Source organism: Numida meleagris, chromosome 3 (assembly GCF_002078875.1).
Source record: "Numida meleagris isolate 19003 breed g44 Domestic line chromosome 3, NumMel1.0, whole genome shotgun sequence".
Taxonomy (NCBI): Eukaryota; Metazoa; Chordata; class Aves; order Galliformes; family Numididae; genus Numida; species Numida meleagris.
In genome coordinates, this window is record NC_034411.1 from 36546138 (window position 1) to 36560749 (window position 14612).

A 14612-nucleotide genomic window follows, 5' to 3' on the forward strand; every position below is an offset into this window, starting at 1 on the left:
TCACTATTTGGCTACCTTTCAGAACGGTATTTTATTTGTTAATTTCTGAAATATTTCTGGGAGCACTATAGTGATATACTTGGGTAAAAGATCCTAAGAATGGTAAGCTTTATTTAGGTTGGTGTCTACTGCAATCTGTGGGCAGACACCATATGTCATACATGGTCTGCTGGTTGACATCACAGCAAAGGAGAAATGGAAACCCCAGTTGCTGCTCTTTGTACCCTACCCTAACATTTCTTTCAAGCTGAAAGGCTTAACATAGAAGAATCAGTGTAGATTCTGCAACTTTCTCACGTCTGACCTCAGCAACAGCTTCTGGAGAAGTTTTAAAACCATTTAAAATTCATTAATTAATTTTAAATCCGTTTTAAATACATTCCTCACTAGTCAGTTCCCTGTGTTCACAGAGTTGTAGTGTGGTGTAGTGCTGTGGCACTGTATTTTCCCATGGGTCACGGGATGTCCTCTGATGAGGAAGAGAAGCGGCTATGGTCCACAGGTCAGTAACGGTTGCATGTGCTTGTGAATGCTTAAATGATAAAAGCTTTCAGAGCCTTAAATGAAATTTCACTGTAGAAACAATAACAAGCAACAAGAAACACAGGTTATTCAATACAGTGGAAGATAGTAGAAAAAAACAACCAAATAGGTAAAGCATGGTAAAAAGATGACTAAGATGCAGTCTGATAACTAATTCCGGAAACCTGAAGTCAGCATGGAAAGCAAGGAAAGCATGCAGGCTGTCTTGGGAAACAGCTTATTCTAACTAAACATAGCAACAAAATCACTTGAGGTAAAAAGACATTTCCATTTGTCCTTTTGGAATGGAGCACCAATTCTCTGTTCTCAGTCCTCCCTCTTCCCATGTTAGTCCTTGTGGCTTGCCCTGGAAGCCAGCAAGGCTATTAGCAACCATAGCTACTGTTGTGAGAGGAGTCCAGGTGTACTAGAGTGAAGATGTCAAGAACGGTTGGGGCTTGTAGCTTCAGTATAGAGAAATAAGCACCTTTGGTGATTGATTATTCAAAATGAAGCAAAAATGAAGAATTGCTTGAGAGCTGCTTGTTCACAGATAAGATTTGAAGCTATTGATCTTTCCTTTTCAAACATATTCGTGATGGAAAACTGAGACCATACTCCACATAGTCATGACAAAACAACTATTTTTACCAAGATTAAAATGTCAAAATGTACTGAGTTACTAAATAGACTTTTCCCATTTTACCAAAGTCTGTTCAGAGCAGCAAATGTGGCATGTTACAGTTCCATTCCAGAAAGCAAATCTATGAAATCTTCCTTTGATTCTTGCTCCACGGACTGTTACACTACTGCTTTCTTAGTGCTCACAGAAATCCCTTCAGCATTTAAGAACCATATTTTCAGCCACAAATGCTAAATCTTTTCTTTTTATCCCCAAATAAATGTCTGTAGCAGGATAAAATTTTGGATGCCAAAATAGTTTACAATGGTAACCAATATCTTCTAAGCAATTCCCAGTAAAAAAAAACAAAAAGCCCCAATCCTAAAGAATATAAATTTTAGCTTGTCATTGAACAAATTCAAAGAGTAGGAAAGGAAGGACAAAGGTACTGTTAATAATATCAGATGTTTATAGACAGAGATGAATGCACACAATTGCTTTGGCATATATTACAAACAAATCAATGTCTCATTTTTCATGTGTGACAGTAGAAGTACCAGTGATGACCTTAGCTAGAGGAGGAAAAAAATAGACTGCCCCTCAGACTTTCAGGAAACACATGCTTTGTATAAAGTAAATAAATAAGCAAATAAATCCCTCACCCAGTTGCTTCAGATATACACCATTTCAGATGAGATTCAGACCTGATGGCAGTTGCTTAGTACAGTAGCAAGAAGAACAGAGCTAAAACACGAGCAAGCTTTCCCAAGAGAACAGTAGTGATGGAGAAGCCAGGGAATCAGCTTGGTGAGCCAAAGCCAGATGACTGCAGAGGAACGCTCAAGCTTCCTCTGTGATTAAGCTGCAACAGCACACACCACCATCAGGAAAAGGAAATCCACCATGCTGGTTCCTGACACTGCCATTGCATGAAACCTCTCCAATTTGGTATCATTTAATGAGAAAGTGCAGGGTGGGGAAAACTCAATAAAACAAGAAGACATGAAAAATTACAGATGGGAAAAAGGAAAGCAAATTATTCCCAGGCCTATCCTCACATCAGTGAATTGCTGTAGCAGAAGAATGGCATAGATAAACAGTGGCCCATCTGATACCTTGATTCTCCCCATGATAAAAGCCACCAGTGGTAAACCAATCCACTCTGGTGCTGGCCACTCTGGGAGGCCGTAGTCACTGAAAGGGAGTGAATGGTTGGTATTTCAACAATCTCATGCATTGAGAGGAAGATGCACTGGCAGGATTTATCTGTGCAGGCATGGGAAGAAACTAGAAGGGGGCTGTCTAGAGGCCCTGTGCTGAAACATGATAAGAGACCGGAGCCCACATCCTGACTGTCCTCTTATCTTTTCCCCTTAAGTGACAATCACAGTCAGTGATAATTAGTCATTTTTACTCCATCCAGAAGTGATGTGCAAGGCATATAATCATGTTAGTATGAAAGTGACCATGTGAAGTTTGTGTTAACACTTGAAAAATCTTGGTCTTCATGAAGTCAAATGCACATGCATTGTATGATTATTGCTAGCATATTTGATGTAGACAGGAGAGACTGCACCATGCAGGAATACATACAAACTGTTGCATTTATTCAGTGTTTCTAGCAACCGCTGAGTGTTATTTTTTTTTAAGTAATACTTGTAGCTACTGGAAACCTGTATCTTGATTTCTTCTCTGCACTCCAGTGTAGTGTTTGGAGACATACAAACAAACAGACAAAATGCAAGAAGTGTTCCCTGCTCTGAGTCCCTGTGCAGTAAAATGCAAAACTGCTTGCTTTTCATGCTCACAAAATATACCTGAGTTGTCATGCAGAAAAATGGGTAAACAACAGAATGTCCTTCTGGTCAACATAAAAATCTTCATTTTTGCAAAATTTTCTATGTCATAAATTCCTTATGACTGTACTGACATTGAGAAACATCACATCAGTGTTCAGTTAAAACAGTATGTACAGTTCATCTCCCTGGAAAGAAGCAGTTCTTAGCACTATAGGTTTTTGTTGGAGAGAACTCTTGACATTTCTTTCCAAAAATGTTAAATAGACTTTTGAGCTAGAAGATGCTCAACCTCCAGCAAAACAAAATACCATGTAAAGTAGGCATCCGCACTGTTTCTTCTTAAAGTCTCGTCTTCTCTCCAATATTGTAATTCTTCCACGTTAAGTCTGTCCAAATTTTTTCAATAGCATGAACTTTCAAAGAAAACATGTTAGGATAAGTTGACTAATACCAGGAGGGTATTTTTTGCCCTCACAGAAGATGACTAATTCAACTTTGTAACAGTAAGTTAAATGAATGAAAATGCAGGATCCATGTCACTGTAACATACTCAGACCAAAGGGACTGAACATGGTGGTGTGACAGCAAACAGCTGGAAGCAACATTTAAGGGGTTTTCAAAGATTAGGTATCTTGGCATCCTTTTTCTGTTCTTATGTCAAGTCATAATCATTGGTTGCTGTCTCCCTTAAGAGATAAAATACTTGTGCCAGATGAATTTATGCTTTCTAAGGGCAGCAAAGCCTAAACAATGTTTTGGGGAGAATATAGATCTGTCATGTTTTATCATAACAGGGCCAGCAAAACTGAGAGGAGAGAGAACGAACTATGCTTCCCTTGTCTCTCAATACGATTGTTTTAAAACAGTAATGATCATTACTTGCAACATTAAAATAAACATTATTTCATCATGTACTTACACTTTAAAGGTACATTTTGGTCTACGTTATGTCAGAACCAACCATCCTGTGTATCACATAGCTAGTAGTAACGAACTCCATTATATCAGGTTGGGAATACACTCAGTGGCAGAAAATCTTAGGAGCATCAGCTCAGATGCAATCACATCAGAGGATGCTTTTATTATTTACTTTGTATCTACAATGAGTATGAAGTACTTCATTGAATCACTATCATTTATACAGCTCACAGCAGGCTTCTCTAGATTACTTGTTCTATTGTGAATTTATCATCAAAATGGTGCTCAATCTCCATGCCATTCTCTAAACTGTATGTCAAAAATAATGTTTTTAACTTAATGATTGGTGAGAAATAAAGCATTGGAATACCTATCTGCCACTGAAAAGTACCTGTTGACTTTGAATAGGCATTTAGCATCCAGTCTATAGCTTTATCAAAAATCATACCCTTACTCACCAAATGTGGCCCAGTTTGAGAGACTGCGATTATATACATTACTACTGAAGTGAGTGATAAATTATGAATTCATATGGGAATTTCAAAGTCTGATCTTGAGGAACGCAATATTAACCAAATTGTTGATGCTTACATGTTGCCAGAGAACTGTCAAGACTTCCAAGAGGGAAAATGTATCCAAAAAGGACTGTTCTGAACAAGTCACTGTACTATGTATTAGTATTTACCTTAGCTTTTGAAATGGAGAATAGTGCATAAATCTCACTGTAGCCTATTCTGATCTGAGCTTGCTTTTCCAAATGCCTATACTTCCCCATCAATACCTCTCATTAATCTTTATTCTTAACTGAGGGTGTTTCTGGCTGGAAACGTACCCGTACAGTCAGCATCCTCCAAGTTTCAGTTCATTAGTGAATACAAATAAGTTGCAAGCCTCTAGGATTCATGTAAACCTATCAACATGCCCACGTTGTCTGTGCTTTCAACTGCAAGAGAAACATTCCACATCAGCTGCAGAATATTAGAAGTCAAAGATGAGTGGTCTGATGGTACTTGTGCATTTCTGCCCTTTATCTGTCCTTTATCACTCATGTACTCACAGGAAGAAGTAACTTTTGCTGCCAAGATACAGGTAAATTGTATCAGGCAAGGGCAAAAACGAAAAAAAAAATTCATTAACGTACCCTAGGAAACAATTTCTGAATCACCAAGTGTCAGCACAGATGAGTTTCTGCTGTTCCCTTTGCATGGCCTAATTCAAAAGGAGCAATAAAACACATGACTTATTGCTATTTGAAATAATTTTCAAATTACAGGACCCAGGTGAATTAATTTTTCACTAGAGCCTCTCCACCCATCAGTACTTGTTTTTTTTATAAAAATGACAAAAAGCTTTTCTGAGAACTAGAAAAAACACACATGTGTACTTATAAAAATGGCATTGGAAAATAATAAATGCTGACATAATTACAAAAAACACCCTTAATTCCAATGCTCAAGATCTCACATTGAGTTTATTTCAACATATTGCCATTCTGACTTCTGTTTTTTTCTGCCAGTTGAGTAATTTAACACATTTATTAAGCCTCACTCCTCTTATTATGTAAAATGTGAAGAAATTCCCAAATAATTCAACAACAAATCCCTTTGCTTCTCTTGAAGTTGTAAAAAACAGTTCACATGCCAACACTCTCCCCCCAGAAAAGACCTATTCAGACATCTTCCACTGTATATGCTAAGGCACTGAGTCTCTTGTGTGTGCATGCACACACACAGAAGCAGGCAAATCCATAGGCTACAACAGTCTCTGTTCGTAATGGAAGTCACTTAGTCCCTCATTTTTATAAGCAGGTATAAAATCCAGTTCTCTAATAGTGATGAGCAAATCCCAAATGAATTATACTGTAAGAAATACTCATACTTTCTGAAGAAATCTCCATAAAGCTAATAGGAAATGGCTATTAGCTATTGAATCTGACCGTTTTCTTGAATCCCGGTAAATATCAAACCTTAGTTTGTATGTCTAGATAAATATTGATTTGAGAAATGCAAATGGAACAATGATACCTTCATAGTTCTTCAGTGACAACATCACATCTTATTAGTCACTCACAGAAACAACAGGACTCCGATTATGCTCCCTGTGCTAATGCTCAGAAGCATGGACATGCATAGTGCAAGCAAACTTAGTGAGGAAATTCAGATCACTCCAAACTGCAACAAATTTTTTTCCTTCAACAGGATTAATAAATTGGCACTTATTGTCTTTATTTATGGAACTCCATAAAATCTCTGCCTTCTGGAAACCAATAAAGTCTGAAATGTAACTCACAAGGGTTTTCTTATGGGAAACAGCCACTGTGTGCAGATAGCCGTATGTGTCCGTAGACTGTCTCTCTGTCCTCATTAGAGAGATGTTAAAGAACTGGAGTCCTTCACTTCCAGGTTGTAATGCACTATGTTTTTAATAGATTGGGATTCAGCCATTTAAATAATAAGCTGATTTCTTTTTAATAAATCCCTTTCTGTTTTTGCCTTAAGATCTTCAACCTATTTTCTTTTAAATATGCATAGACTTGCGGACTTGTATGAGGTCCCTCAAACCTGTGTTAATATGACTTTTCTGCAAATTTCTACTGAGTTCTCATTTTTTATTTCAGCTTGTGTATTTACTTTCATCCATCTAAAATAGGAATAAAAGTCTACTATTCTTATTAGTTTTCATGTCTAGATAAAAATACAACTCACAAATGAAAATAAGTTCATAAGGTATAAGGCAGCAAAGAAGGATTATTTTTCAACTGTTTACTTCCTGTAGAAATGGTATTAAGTCTTGCTCATAGTAAATGAAAGATGACATTTAGATCTTCATTCCAAATCCACTCAACAGGAAACAATAACTTCCAAATATGCTTGCCTATGTTGTCTATGGTTGTTTGTTTCTCTACAGAGTTTAGAACTGTAGCTTGCAAAAGCAATTTCAAAAAGTTTATTAATAAACTGCATCAAAGCTACATGCAAGATTTAATGCACCACAATAGTTTGCTATATTTCCTAAGTTTTAACCCCTCAGCAGGAAAACAAGATCTTCAAGGTTGTTATTTTCCATATGCTTGGGTAAGATTTGCCCTTCTAAGCAAGCCAAAATAAAGTAAATGAGGGATATACATACAAAAACAACTTATCCTTTTTCTTTAAAAGAACTGATAGTATACATCCACTAAATTTCTTGCAGACAGTGAAAGATGAGGAAAACTGGCCATGTTGCAATTCATCATTGCACAAATAGTAATGTTTTAACTACATGCAGCAGTCAGAGAATGAATGGATGGATAGATGGATGACATAAAGTCCGCTGGATTGTTTTTATATATATAAATGTATATATATGTATTATATATGTTCTCTCTCATATATATAGAACACATGAATGATTAGCAAGCAGAAGTTTGCATGCAGGTCTGTTGTACAGTTGTATCATGTAATTGGTATATACCTATCTATATAGATAGATATGTTGAATTTGCTGTCTTGCACAGACTTGCCACTGTAAAGATATTACAAGCATTGTTAAGAAATAAATTGTAGTCTATTACTCGATAGCTGTTTCCCATCAGTTTTTGACTACATGCAGGATTACAACATTGTCATGTTTGATAGTCTTGTTTCAAGATTTTGATACTTCTCCCTTTGGCAACAATTTTAGAAAACAATTACTGACGAATGGTCAACAATACGGAATTGTTATTCAAATTATCACAAAATGCTGTATATTACCATATGCTGGCAAAAACAAGGTTTTGCTGGCAATCATACCAAATCAGACTGAATCAAACCAAACTAAACCAAATCACTATTCAAATGAGAGCGGTGGGGACAAAATCATAAAACCCTTAAAGCTTATGTGTTGGGCACCATGTATTTCTGAAGAGAACTGTCCGATGGAAAAAGGAGTGCAGATTTGATTGTCCTTGATGTGACCCTCAGACTTTTTGTCGTCAAAATATGGTCTTCATTTACAAAAGCATTTTAACATCATCACGCCCGTGTTCTTAAATTCAGTTAAATCTGCCATAGATTTAAGATGTATTTAAATCTACTATGTATCTAGAGACTATGTTTCCTGTAGGGACTACACACAGAGACATGACTGGGAAGCTTCAAAAATAAAAAGCAACTGAATTTAATGCTATGCAATTCTAAAATAAGCAAACAAAAAAGTTAGTTTGATTGATATGCAGCTTTTACACAGGTGCTTTTGAGATCCATGGGAAACAGATCTTGCTGATACTTCATTTTACTGACATCCGAGTGTGTATTTAAAATATTGTGCTAAAATATTGGAAATGTATTATATAAAATTTCTAAAAGCAGAGTGTCTCATTTTTATTGTACTAATATTTGGACTAACTACAGAAACACTCTACCCACACACCAAAATGGTAAAGAATAATTGTGAAATAATAGTATTTGTGTTCATAGCATAACATATTTCTACCAGCCTACTGTAGAAGTTATCCCAGCCTCATTCATCACTTACATTTTTTTCCTAAAACTTCCTACAGATCATTTCCCGTAGTTCACTAAGGACTGGAGAGTATTAGAGGAAAACATATCCATTGAAAAGGGATGCTGTGAGTGGCCAGCTCTGCCAGCCAACACATACATGTTAAGGGGACATTACTGCACACCACTTCCTCTCCCAACCATTTGATGGTAGTTTACTCAAAACAGCAAAAGTAGGCAGATCTGGAGACAAAAATACAGCTGCACCACTACATAAATCCCAGTGGAGGTCTTCAGTTGCCTTACCCATCGTATGATCTCTGGATAGCAAGACAAGATCTACTGAACACAGTATTCAACAAATCATATCAAATCAACTATTGTTTTCCTGAATACCACAATAAGGTCTCCCTCATATTTTCCCTGGATTATCTGAAAGGTATTGATCCCATGTTTCCAATGAAATAAACCCCTTGAATTTAAAGGAATCCAGCTGCCTCGAGACTCCAGCATTTGCTACACCTTGGCCATTTAAAGGAATTTTTTTTCCTCTGTCTTTCCACTTATTTTTTTATCAAAGCTTTATAGAAAATATACTTTTACTTACATTTAACTTGGCAATTGATGGCAGAGTTTCAAAATGGTGATGTATGACCTGTAGAAAGAAAATGCTGGCTAAATCTAAAGGCTGTCGTCATTTTCCTAGCTCAGTGAATGCAAGTTGGGTTACCAGGTTACAATTAATTAATACCTTACAAGAGAGTAAAACACACCTAGACATCTAAAATTAGTTTGTCAAACAATTTTTCCAGCATCTTTCAGGAAAGAGTCAAAAAAAAGAAAAAAGACTGTATAAAAGATATAACTTTGAGCAGATAAAGCTTTGAAGAACACTCATTTGATAGATTGGTTGGATCTCAGCACAGATCATGGATAAAACTGAGCATGGGTTTTGTTCAGAGGGACTATCACTTCTTTTGTTAGAATAAAAAGCCAATAGTTTGAATTCAAAATGCCTTTTTTTTTTTGCTTTGGAATCCAAGACAGTTTTCATTTCGACAACGAAGAAAAATATTTCAGTGAAAAATATTTTACTCTGATAATTTTATTCGGTGTTTTAAATATTGAAATTTTAAAACTATCAGTAGTTAATTAGTAGTCTACATTTAAAATATTTTTCACATCTAAAATTTCCCAAGAATTGCCATATTCATAAAGAACTTCTATTTTGTGAAAAATATATTTAGGAGTACAAACTGCTGCACTAAAAGCTTTCTAGTCAGCTCTATCTATAAGGCTTACAGATGTCAAGTTATTTGCTACTCTGCTGGGGTGCATAAACAAATCTCTCATATGATGTACAGGAGTAACAATGGGATGCTATCGAGTGCCTGAATTAGTTATGAAGTTATGCTGATTATACATGCATGACGTTAGAAACTGTTAACATACAGTTTATGGAATTCAAGTACTGTTCTACAACTGTAACTTACATCCCCTCACATTATTCTGATTTGGATTATAATTAAAATGAAATCTGTCAAAACTAGCTGGATCTGAAGTTGTTCTGAAGTCCAAGGGTTCAGGGGACGTATTCATCACATTTTGCCAAGAAATAAGTTAAAGTGATAATTTTAGAGCTAAACTTCCATTCCATCTAAAGAGGTGATCCTGCCACATGGCTTTTTCAGAAAGAAGGGAGTGACTCAGCCTGACATCCTGAGGGTCACTCTGCACTGCTGAGGGTCAGCTTAATGTTCTACTCTAACAATCAAATTACTTTTTTTCAAGTTCTGAAAATTTTCATATGGCTTCATTATGATAAAATTCCGTTATGATAAAATTTTCAAGATGTTAAGGCTGGTTTCTCACCCTGAGCTATTTTCTGATGTACATTGGTGTAGCAATCAGAAAGACCAACACGATGTAAAAAGCATTACAAAAGAGGTGGAAGGACCAGCACGATTGCAAGATGCTACAAAGAAAGGGAAGTGGATCGCTCACCCATATCAGAAGATTCTGGACTCATAGGGAGAAGTTTCCACCAAGCAGGGACCTCCAGAAAGAGACCCTTCCTCAGTGACAGACAGCCCTTAAATGAGGCCTAAGAGGGGTGGAGCCAGGCTCCACCTTTTGAGTTTTTGCCTTCACCTGTGCTCCCAGGGCAGACTGGGTCTTTCCTCCAGGTGCTCAATCAGTGGTTCAGGCTGTGACTCAGCAGTTCCCATACAATAGGTCTCTCTGAAAGTAGTGCCTCCTGTTTATTTTTACAGAAACTACAACAGATGCAAAGAGCTCAATAATACTATTTGATAGAGAAAATTCTCAGCTACAAAACACTTATTTTCAACTTAGGCACCACTATTAGCTGATTCACATAGATGATTTGATTGACACATTCTTCATTTCATAGTGTAACAGCTGTGCATGGCTATCTGGAACGTGGCTGGTCTTACACATTGCTGCTGCCACTGCTGAAAGACACCACCCATCCCTCCCTGTGCTCACATTCACTGGTTGGTCTCCAGAAACATTCAGCAAGCATTGGTGAATGTCATCGGGTGCCATTTTTTTCCACATGGAGAAATTCAATGACACACCTTTACTTCATATGCACTTCCACATCAGATGCCATTTTGTCAGACTGCTCCTCTGCTGCTACCTCTTGCACAGCAACAAAATGTAATGGAATATTGGCGGGAAGGTTCAACCTCTATTGCTGTATCACCACTATCCACCTCTGATGTTGTAGGCCAACATAATAAAATAGGAGGCATTACTTTCAGATCCTCCCTCATATATGAAAAGTGCTTTGAAGTTCAGAACATGAAGACCAAAAATGGCTCATGGTGAACATCAAATTATTGACTTTAGGTTTTACTTTTCTGTGCCTCAGTTGATCGTCTGAGCAGAAAAAAAATACATTTTTAATTGGCAAAACTATTTGCAACTGTTGCTAATTATTTACAAGTCCACAGGGCCTATGTAATTAATTTTTAATTTCCTAAAGTCTCAAAGAGTTTTTAATTTATCTTTCATTTTTTATTTTCTATAAACACTTCAAACTACTTTAAGCAAATATCAAAAATACTTCCACTGAAAGCCTTGAAAACTTATTCCAAAATCCAGCAGAGTTTTAACAAGCATCACCATAGAAGTCATGGATAGCATTTTGCAGTGAAGCAAGGCATAATTTAGTTAAGCTTTTGAAGCAGGATAATGCTGCAAATACTGTGGAAGATTTTTATTTTTTTTTATAGAGTATATTTTCAACAGTCGGCCACTGCCCAGGTTCTTGAAATCCCCACTCATTCAAATTTAGCAACTCGCCAGCTTGACAGCTCATTGAGTTGGAGCTCTGAGTTATATACAAAAACACACTTTGGTGCATTATCAGTCCATCATTTTTAAAAGCTTGGTTAAGCAGATAACAATTTCTTCCTAAACAATGAAAGACGGTATCATTACACAGTAGAACCTATTCCTCTGCCAAATTTATCTGTCACTTTTCTAGTTTGGCCATAGATATGTATAAAACAGATCATGAGCTTGATCCTTGCCTGGGATAAATGTGTTGTCCATTTACACATTTATACAAACACTTGGACACACTTCTGCTTGCCTAAACAAATAGGTTTGGGAAAGTTATCATGACAGGAATGAAAAGTTTTATATATCAATGATAGGAGCTATTTCTACCAATCCCACTAGAATTTGTAAGAACACATCAATGGGACTGCTGGCAACTCCTGCTAAAGGCAGTTTATTGTCAGGGACAAGTCAGTGAAGAATAGGCATATCAGTTAGGAGTGAAGACTTGCATATGAGAGCATGTGTATACATATACAGATACAGCTCTTCTTGAATATCTTTTCAGTGATTATGGAATATTCCTCTTAGGTGGAAGTTTTTCATTCAGAAGGTGGTGATGCACTGGAACAGGTTGCGCACGTAGGTTGTGGATGCCCCATCCCAGGAGGCATTCAAGGCCAAGCTGGACGTGGCTCTGGGCAGCCTGATCTAGTGGCTGGCGACCCTGCACATAGCAGGGGGGTTGAAACTAGATGATTTTTGAGGTCCTTTTCAACCCAGGCCATTCCATGATTCTACGATTCATTCTATGATTCTATGATATTCATGAAACTAGAACATGAATTTTATCAATTTTTTATGTTTGGCATCATTATCTTGTACTATTTATATACACCATAGTTGATTTTTTAAGTTCTTTTTTATAGTCAATTTTTATAATGAATGAGTGAAATGGGAAATAAGTAGGAAAAGTAATCAAAGACATCAAACTACATGTAGTCATCCAACTTCGACTATTACGTAAGAAATACAATGTACATACCAATGTATTTCTGCTAGAGCATTTATTAGTTTTATGTGCTTGAAAATCAGAGTTCTAAATTTCTTTAATTGGAAGTAACACAAATGTCCTCCCATACCATGCAGCCAGTTCTCTCCCCTCCTGAGAATGCCAGTTGCAGATAGATCCCTTACTTACACCTTGAAAACAATTCCAGAGTATTCCCTACCCAAGCACAAGATGTGTGATGCTTAGAAATAACTTCTCAGGTTTTAGTTTTCAAGCAGTCGGTACCACTCTCGGCACTGATATCACACACAGCTGAATCACAGAACGCAGCAGCTGGAATTACATCTCTGCATAAGTAAGGAGGTGGCAGATTTTTGCAGCTTCTGCTCCTTCTGCCTCGAGCACTCAGTTAGTAATAATTTGTCTTGAACAAGGTTAGTAATAATCTAATTTTAAACATGGTTTTAACAACTCTGAGGAAGAAACAATTTCTATCCTCAGATTCCTCCTTCACCTGTATGCTTGCAGTTGATTGAGGAAGACAATTTTTTTTAACAACCGTATAACACTGAGGTAAATCTGCAAATCCCATAAACACTTTGAAAAAACTCAGGAGATGGGCTGTGGGATACTTCCCACTACCTTTTTTCATGGACACTGATCTAGCAGATATTCCAGATGGTAGTGGAGATCACAGATACAAAATCTAGAAGTTTCCCATTCCTTTTATGGAACACCAACCACTAAGGATGTTTGCTGGACATAAACAAATTAACAAGCAACAGCGGAAATACTGAGAGGGGCCTTCACCCTCATCTTGCACACTCCTCCTGGTTTGCTACCTATGCTTCTTTTACTTTTTCCTCTGCCCTGTATCTCCATTGGAGACCCCCAAGAGCTCTTCAAAAGAGTCGCTAAAACTTCTCAGATCTTTCCTAACAAAGGAAGTTTGCACGAAGTATTCCTTGGCACAAAAAAGAATCATTCATATTTTTCAAGTTATTATTTTTTAAATTATTTTCCTGCTCACAGTTCCCTTTAACAGACTACAATATACAGCTAAGTGCATGGCTGTTGTGACAGTAAAAATGTTTACTGATATTCTATGAAATTCTACAATAAAGTTTGATCAGCAAATAATTTTTACTAAGTGTATAGCACTATTTGTGCTAAGTGAAATGTGAACTTTCTTTTCCTGCAGAAACTTCTCACATTCTAATACTATATTTTGGCCCACCTTTAAAATTGGACTGCAACCACTTACAATGCTTTGCACCAATATTAGATGGCATTAAACCGTAGACTGTCTCTTGAAGTTCCATTTTTAATGTCTGGGTAGGCTAGAGCTGTCTCAATACTCAGAATAAGAAACTTTGAGGACGTACTGAGCCCAGATAAAAACAAAATTAGCTCATACCTTATTGAGTAAAATTTTCCTTAGAAATTCCTATTGATTTTTGCCAAGAGAACAATCTTGCAGAAAGCATTCATGAAAACATTTCTACTTCATCACTACTTACCAGGAAAAAAAAATCTGCATCTAAATTCCCAAGTAGCCACAATACAAATCCAAATACTAAGTATTTTACTTAGAAAACTCTTGAATCTAAACAAGTAACTTTGCAAATCCTCAAGGCCAGACTGCAAGTGAATCGTGGGCAATAGCTAAAATGATGGATAGAAAACAGTTGTTAAATCATTCCCAAGGAATATAGCATTGGTTGCCCTCCTTTAGCATACTTGTGCAGGAAAAACAGGTAGTCCCTGTATGTCACAGAAGTGCTTCTCACTAGCATGTTTTGGAAAACTCATTGCTGATGATCAGAAAAATTTTCTATGCAAGGACTGGTGCAATCACCTAGGCAAAAAATCATCTGTGCAATTGGTTTTGACTTCAGTAATGGAGTATCACTGACTAATATTAGACTAAAAGCATAGAATCAGAGTATGTGTAAGAGGAAATTAAT

The 14612-nt window shown here is 36.8% G+C and overlaps 1 protein-coding gene across 5 annotated transcripts in view; it reads right to left on the reverse strand.

Moving 5' to 3' along the window:
* Window positions 1-14612, reverse strand: part of CHRM3 (cholinergic receptor muscarinic 3) — a 276313-nt gene that overhangs the window by 24744 nt on the left and 236957 nt on the right. Inside the window, exon 1 of one of the 5 annotated variants that reach the window (XM_021392505.1) lies at window positions 8932-8980. The exons of the other annotated variants lie outside the window; for them this stretch is intronic. The gene's annotated coding sequence lies outside the window, so the exon portion shown is untranslated. Of the gene's footprint in view, window positions 1-8931; window positions 8981-14612 lie in introns of those variants that run through there. 5 annotated transcript variants of the gene reach the window in all.